The following is an 8,618-nucleotide window of genomic DNA, read 5'->3' as shown; positions in this document are numbered from 1 at the left end:
ATGTTTTTCAAGAGTACTTATATTATCCAAATGTCTCATGTGCATACACGTAAAATTCAGCTACAATTCGGCAATATACATACTGAAATTATATAGAAAAGAGCAAGGTGCCAAGACACATAAACCAAGGTTTATCTTGTGAAGTTAAAATTCCTGTTGACATGTGGAAGTTCAGGCTGTTGCAATCCAAAGGCATATTTGCAAGTCTAACATTTATAATTACACAAACATTCCCCCACCCTTAATGTCAAACGTACTGAATGCCTTTCCGACAGTGAGAGGCTTTCCAGCTGGTGAAGAAAACAGCATCAGGAATTCAATGTGTGTATTATTTAAAACTATTATCTATCTACATTTCTAAAGAGAATGGAGTTCATTTTTGTTCTAGTCTGTAACTGTACTATAGCCAAATGCCAGAATAATGGATAAGATATATAAATTTGAGAAGTACATAAGAACATTCACTTACAACCATCTCAAAAATATTACTAGGCTAATACATATCTTTATACTGTTGTTATGGAGTGCAGTGGTTCAAAGTTTACTTATGCCTATTTTAAAAATATTAATTGCTAACACAGACATTCCTCATCTGTAAGACAAGCTTACACTCTCTATTAACCAGGCATTAGCGCTTTGCGAACTGCTTACCAGTGAAACAACATAAAGTACAAACTAAATACCTTAAATCAACTACAAATGGGTCTGTCTCCTCCAAAGTTATTTCCACTTTGAAAGGCAGCAAAGTCTACAAGATTGCAAGGGACTGGCAAGTAGCAAATCAGGCACTAACCTTTTGTATGACTTTGGAAAAGCTTTCCTGGGTTCCCCCTCCTTCTTTTGTCTGTCTGGTGTTTAGAAAAAGGGATCTTGGATTGGTATTCAGATCTGAAATCATCCCATGTTAGTAAAATAGCTTATCAAAGCACCTGCAATAAGAGATTAATTGCCTAGGCTTCTTGTATAATTGGTAGAGAGTACGACGTGTCTTCTACTGATCCATGCAAAAGTTTTCCTATATTCCTTTGATCATGTAGAATATTGGTTTAAAAATTAGAAGCAAGTTAACTGGTTATACCTGTGTTGCTCCAAAATAAAGAATTTAGACACATTATTCATCCTTGATATAGTTAGGGCTTTCTTACCCAATAAATAGAAAATTATAAATAGAAAACAATAACGTGTCATTTCTGAAAGCAAATTCAAAACTAGAAAAGGGGAGGGAAAGTCTGTAACACAGAGGGATACAGCTAGATTTGAATTACATGCCTATCTGATGCAAACGTGTTAACAAAAACAAACAAACAAAAAGAACGAAAATACAAAAAATAGAAGTCCTGCGCACCACAGGGAAAGCTCCAAGTGAAAGTAACACCAAGATCAATCAAGCTAGTCATGGAAGCATGGACATGATTGACACTGACCATATTCACAGGTTTCTTACAGGAATACTCATTGACGATTTTTTTTAGAGCAAATTATACAGAAGTTTAAGATATGCAGCATAGTGTTAACCATATTACACCTCTCACTAAGACAAATAGAAAGATAGATATTAGCATATTCTTTTTAGAAGCCAGGCAAAAAGGCCAATATCCATGAGGAGCTGAAACGCTGCTTTGAAGGAAACAAATTCTGAGTAATAGGGCTCCATTGAAACGTGGCAACAGAACAACTGTGGATCCTCACATCTCTTCTGCTACCCTTTCATATATTCAGTCATCACTGTCCTCACTCGTGCTTTCTCGAGTTTCTGCTGCACCTCAGAACTGACAGTCACAAAAGCTTACTTCAGGACTACTTCCTGATGACTGATTTAAAATAAAGTATCACAGAAGAGGAGACCATAGAAAGAGCATCCCCCAGTCAACACCCCCTACCAGTGAGCAGAGCAGAGAGCAGCTGCAGGTGGGTACTAGCACAAACACCTGCAAATATATATTCTCCTCGCCGTCAGTTGCTGCAGCAGTGGGTACAGTGGCAGAAAGAAGGGCTTTTAAGCAACAGCAAACAAGCCAAACACTCTTCAAGTGGAGTGATTTATGTATTTGAAATAAAAAATGCTTCATGTATCTACTTCACTAGCTGATAAAGTGAAGTAGCTCTTAGGCTGATAATGCAACTGTTCTCAGCACAACAAACTGCAGTAATTCTTGAAGGGCAAATGAAGCCTTTGGTAGCAGGACAGAAATGGGACTACTGTTGAATTTGGCTGCCCTTTCCAGTCCCAGCCTAAGAACATATCGTAGCCTAACAGTATGTTTTAGTATTTGTTAATCTGATGAGGTCAGTCAGTTGAAGTTAATTTTTATTGCCTTATCTAAAACAAGAGGAAATGGGAATCATTAAGTTACCTTTCCCAATCATTCCTTCAACACACCTAGCTTCCTAGAGGATAAACTACCCTCTGCTGGAATAACAGAGAATTTACAGGCAAGAAAACATTTCCTTGAAAACGTCTTACGGACCTTCTTAAAAACATTCTGCTGCAAATACAGTTTGTCATTTGTTGCAGAATTACTAAAGCTGGAGCTTATTCCAGTGATTTTGCAGCCAGCGTCCTCTTAGTGAAAGATAACTGACTCACCTAATACATGAATCATTCCCACAAAATTAGCCTTTTTTTCAAGGAGCTTTAGTAGATTTTCCTAAGAACCAAGCTGCTGATTAACAGATAATATCCAGTAACTTGTTGGTTTGTATTATTTTTCTTGATCCAGTAATCTTTCAGAATTCAATACTTAATGTGACATAATTCACCCCACACAAGAGTTAATCACATACAGTAGTTACACAGTGTACAAACTCTTTCTGAGTAACTGCAATAGTAAGCATTTAAAAACCAGAAAAATCTTTCCAAAGAGCCCAGCCTTAGCATTTATTCAGATAGTTCTTCCACCAGTAACAAAAGAGCCATTGCAGTTCACTACTAGCTAGTCCATCCTGACAGCTGGAAACACTTCAAGTCCAGCCCCACAGTGGGCAGGGTGGTACAAGAAGAAACTTCTATTAAACTTTCAGCTGATTTTAACTCACATCTATTGTTGAATTACATGCCCAAGCCAGCCCTCATACTGCAAAAGTAGCACAGAGACTCAGCACATACTGATTAAAGGATTCTGCCCTCTTTCCAAAATGGTCCAGGTACCTTGATGGAAGAAAACAAATTTCACCTCAAAATTACTGACCGTCTTCTTGGACCACTTCACCAGGATAGAAAGAGAACACAATCTGTACATAGGCAGTATACTTTCCAGAGAAACTACAGTTTATTTTACGTGGAGGTGTTGAATAAAAAAGCAAAGCCAAGTATGACGACAGAGAAAGGAATGCTACAAAACCGTATCATGAGTTAAACCACTTCCATGACTGTTAAACCAGATGCAAAAATCACAGGTCCACTGATTTCACCACAGGTGCCTTTGGTGCACAGCTTTTAACACCTGATAAAAGTTTCAACTTTCAAACAGAAATGCACAGCTCTGGTTCTTTCTTCAAATCCACAGAATATGGGTGTATATCACACCCTGACAACATTATCACACCACCTGAAAAAAAACTCCAAAATAACAACCATGAGAAAGCCTGCTACTTTGTTGAAATTTCTGGCATACACATACTGTCACAGAATTACAGCCAGGATCCTTGGAAAGGGTCTTCAGTTTTACGATCACTCATGGAAAATCTGCAGAACAGCTAGACAGCAACAGGACCTGCCCCATAACTGCTTCCTGTGCAGTGCCAGGCTGCTTCTGCTTCCACCACAGCTGTCGATCACTGTACCTTCTCACAACAAAATGAAACAGCACACAGCACCAGCCACGGAAAGTTTAAAAAAGACAAAAATTTCCAACTACTAATATTAACAAAGTATATTCTAAGGCCCCTGTACAACTAATCCAGCATATATTCTAAAATACTAGTTTACTTCAGTGAAGGTAACAGCTTGTACCCAAGAGGAATTTGACATTTTTTTCATAACATAACATTTTTTATGCATAGGGTCTGGCTTAGCTGGCTACATGTAAGGCATCAGGTAATGCCTAAAACAGTCAAAATTATTTTAAGGGCTCTAAAAAAAAGAAAATATGTTGTCAGCTATTTATCAGTACTCTTCTACGAACTTCTCATTTCTGCTGTTGGTCTCTGAAAGGCAAGTAAAAACTGCCAACTTAAAAATAAATAGATAGATAGATAGATAGATAGATAGACAGATAGATAAATAAAACAGTATAAGCAACAGTTGAAGCACAAGCTTTTTTAACCTACACGGTTCCAAAGAAACAGATTGAAAAAATAAATTGAAGTATTTTAAGTATTTTAACAACTAATGCAGACTTCAAAACTGCTAAAATAGAATTGTGTACTAGCATAGTGACAAATGTTATTACAGAGGAAAAACCCAGTGTACTACAAAGGTTAATGGCATCATTTAAATAGACAAAAAAAACCCCCAAACCTCAGTAGCATGATTGACTAATATGGAACACATGACTGTGGAGTAAATTATAGACCTGTGCTACATATAGTGTCCTACGGGGGTTCAGAGGTGCCCTGCATGCCGGGCACCACTGTATCCCCTGGCAGTGGCATTTGCAGCTCCCTCCTAGAGCAGTATGCAACAAGAAGAGTGGGAATGGGACAGAACTGCTCTCACTCCACAAAAATTTCCCACCCTGGGAAAGCTCCCACTCATCAAGATGTTATCAAGAACAAAGGAAATGTGCCAGAAGGGCTAGTAATAATGTTAGTAATAATTAGAATTCCTTAAAAAAAAAAAAAAAATACACCAAAAACTGTTACCATCTCTGATGATTTTATACAAAAGTATGAGGGCAGGAAAATATTCTACATTTTAAAATATAAATTTTTTATCTACTTACAGTGCCACTTCTGTTGAAGTGGTGTTAAAGATTCCCCAATTCCTTTGAAATAGTTTTTCAGCTTACTCCTTGCATGATCTTTCTTTTCTAATTATTGATTTAAGAAAGACTGTTATGCAACACTTGGTTCAGTCTATCTCCATTGTCTATTAATAATGATTTTATTTTGGCATACGGACAGAGTTTACTCTAACAGTTGTTTTTTTTTCCTGAAAAAACTTTATGTGTCAAAAGTATGACAGTGAAAATTAAGCAAAAAAGCAGCAATAAAGTTTTCCCATGGCCAAATTTTCCACGAAAGGAGAAAGGCTGACAAACTCTTAAGTCAAGAATTTTACTGAACTCCAAATATGTAATGGGAGTTTAACATGCAAAATGTTTTTCAGACCTGCAGCATGCTCAGAGCAGTCCAAAATTTCCAAAATTGGCTGCATACACACTTCCACTCCCTGCTGAAGACATCACTCCTCTGGAAGTGGAGCTCATAGAACCACTGCCAGAAAATGCCCATCAATTCAAACGTTTACTTGGGCATTTTAGTATCAAAATCACAGTTACAAACAGCAGAAAGGCCTTTACATAGTTTATTTGGCTATGTTCCAGCTGCCCCTGAGAAATGCAGTAAGCTTTTGGAACCATCAGCTAGCTAAAGGAGATATAAGGGATATCATGTGGCAGCTGAGACATGCTGAATAAATATGCCATGGAAGAAAAAGTAAAAAAAAAAAACAAGAAGTCAAATATTTTAATTAAAATCTTTCACCAAGCTAGAAATATGGCCACAGTTAGTTATACATCTCGACTGATCAAGCTATAGTAGTTGACGCATGTGTGTCACAATTAACCTTCTAAAAATTGTAACACTATAATCAGAAAAAGTTTACTCTGAGGCAATTAAGAGTAAATCCTAACTATTGTGACTGTCCTAATATTTCCTGATCTAGAATTTTTGAAATTAATTGTGATTTTTTTCCCATGTGTGATTCAAAGCTTTTATTTTTAACTCGTGATATTTTAACTTCTCACATAAGTGGTTTTGTCACAAACATAAGTTCTTTGGTGGTTACTCAATGCTACAACGTGTGACATTTCTGATATGAGAGGATGACAAAACTCATGTTACAAGTGGAACTTCTTCATTTTTTCAGTTCCACTTCAGTCCACAGTGTCTGCTTTGCTCTGAAGACTACGGATTTCATGTGATTATGCTTTTCATCTTGACTAGGCGTTCTATATATCAAAACCATCAGTTCAACAGGAAACTCCCAAAAGTTACTGTATTTTTCTAATAACTCTGAAAGCTAGACAATGGGTAGACACAGTAAGCTCACATCCCCAGAAACCCATCCCACAATTGTGTGCTCGATTTCTATCCTATTCTCTAATTAAAGAACTAACACTATTTCACAAAACTAATCTTACTATCCTCACACTCAAAACTATACTTTTTGTATACTTTTCCTTTTTTTAAAAAAAAAAGTGCGGTTTCTTCATTGATTTTCCTGACTTTCTACATTTTTCAATTAGCTCTTCAAGTGTATCCACTATAAGACAGACCTTCTAGAACAAAAGATAGCATTCACTCTTTCACACACACACTCACGTCTACAAACCCACAGAGGGGCCTGCGCACCTTATGCTACAGACTGAACCTTCTCAAGACAGTCTGTTATGAGATGGACAAAATACTTCATAAGATGGGATGTGCAGATGAGGAAAGAAGTGAAAAAAAGGCAGCAACAAAGAAACACAAATCATTTCCTCTGCCTTTAGTCATGAGAAACTTTTGCACCGCTTCAGGGAAGCAAGGTAGTTCTTTTTCTATACTAGTAAATACTGCTGCACCTGTGTTAAATTAATCCCATATAATGGCCTCTAAAGCCAGAGCTGCAAAGCCTCGGTGTAGGGAAAAAGGACTGTTGAGAAAGCATGTGCAATTACACCTCCCAAATTCAGAGCTTGCCCTGCACCTGGGTCAGCTTCCCTGGAACAGTCAGAAGACTGTTTAAAAGATAAGAAAAACAACCTTTGTGCTGCACTTACTTTGTATATTATTTTGAAGAGCTTCTAATTTGCTTCTGATAACTAGGCAAGTACAACTGATCAACCTCTACTCCCACGTGTACCCCTGCACTTCTGACAGAATGACTTTCTAATTTTGCAAAAAATAAAGATGCACCAGTACCAGCAAAATGTAAGGAAAACTGCTGTTTGTTTTCTCTGAGCAGACCAGATCACCACCACTGCTATAGTTTATCTCTGTACATGTTACTTAAAAATCAAGTTTTTTTTCCTAAAACTGTATTTTTAGTTTTCAAAGCAGTTAGATAATAACACTAAAAAGCGGATCAAATAAAAAACAGGGTTTTTTTCTTCATGTCTGCCCACACAGTACTGAAAACTGAAACTCTTTGTTCTTTCCTACAGTAGAAACTTGTCCTCATATATTTTGTTCTGTCAGTACTTTTGTCATCAGTATATCCTGATGTTATCATGACTTTACTGATAGCAAGTCCACAGTCATGATTTTCATAGGCTTGAAAGAAAAAAAAAAGAGGGAAGACGGTAATTAAGACAGACAAATAATAGACTTTTATAATATGTTTTGCCTCTGTCCCAGAGAAGAGATTCTTATAAGGATATAAATGTCATGCTTTGGGACAGAGGTTTTGTGTTCTTTATAACCACAAATGTCACCAAGTGTACAAGAAAGGGCAATAGACCAGCTGGATCTGGGTGTGAAATCCAGCATGACAATGTGAAGCTTCGTTCCTGAGCCAGAAGCGACAGCACAGATCACTAGCACAGAAACACCCATGGGCATACTTGTGGTCGCAGGTCTTGTATAGACATTTCTGGACTAGGGACGACATCACCACCATCACCGCTTGGGTGAAAGCTGCACACAGGCACTGCATAAAGTGACCGCTGTGCTTCCACCAGCCCAGATAAGACTGACTGTAATCGTAGGGCTTTGCCAACAAGTGTAACCCTACTTCCAATTCACACGTGATCGCCTCACAGTCAAGACCGAACAAGTTCTTGGAACAAACATACAAATGCATCCCTTGAACGTACACACACCCTTCCTGTGCTCGGTACCCGCACTAACAGAGGCCAGAAACAGATCTTCCCTTTGGCAGCGGGACCCTCCGGTCATGCTGCCCTGATGCCAGAGCATCGGCTGCGGGCCGTCCCCTGCGGCGTCACCCCGCCGCGCCCCTCTCTGTGATCGCGGCCCGGCGGGGCGCGGGGGTGACACGGGCTCGGCCCGGCACACGGAGAGCGGGACCCCTCCCCGGCTCCTACGCTGGAGCACGGCGGGCCGGGCAGCGACAGCCCAGCTCAACGACCCCTTCGGTGCGAGCAGCCCGCGCTCCCGCTCGCCGGGCCCGTGCCGCGGAGGCCGCGCCGCACGCACAGGTGCCCCCACCGCCCCCGGCGGCCGCCCGGCCCCCGCCCGCACCCGCCCGCGCAACCTGCCCTGCCCGGCGCGGCCAATGGGGCGAGAGGGCGGGGAGCAGCGGCGGAGCGGCCCGGGCCGCCCCCGCCCTCCGCGGCGAAACTCGGCGGGAGCGCCGCGGGGACTGAGACGGCGCCCGCGCCCCGCACGGCCCGCACCGCTCTGCGCAGCTCCGCACCGCCAGCCGGCGGCGGGGAATGAGCCGCGGCCACCGCGCTCCGGCACCTTCTCACGCCGCCCCCGGGGGCACCTGGAGCCGCCGCCCCAGCGCC

The 8,618-nt window shown here is 40.7% G+C and overlaps 1 long non-coding RNA gene across 1 annotated transcript in view; it reads right to left on the bottom strand.

Moving 5' to 3' along the window:
* LOC116438257 overlaps nucleotides 1–8,308 on the bottom strand; it is a 33,226-nt gene extending 24,918 nt beyond the window's left edge. The window contains exon 1 of the long non-coding RNA XR_004237659.1: nucleotides 794–8,308. This is a non-coding gene — a long non-coding RNA (uncharacterized LOC116438257). The remainder of the gene's footprint in view (nucleotides 1–793) is intronic.
* Between the last annotated feature and the right edge of the window lie 310 nt (nucleotides 8,309–8,618).

Source organism: Corvus moneduloides, chromosome Z, assembly GCF_009650955.1.
Source record: "Corvus moneduloides isolate bCorMon1 chromosome Z, bCorMon1.pri, whole genome shotgun sequence".
Lineage (NCBI taxonomy): Eukaryota > Metazoa > Chordata > Aves > Passeriformes > Corvidae > Corvus > Corvus moneduloides.
This window is presented reverse-complemented; position numbering and strand designations above follow the sequence as displayed.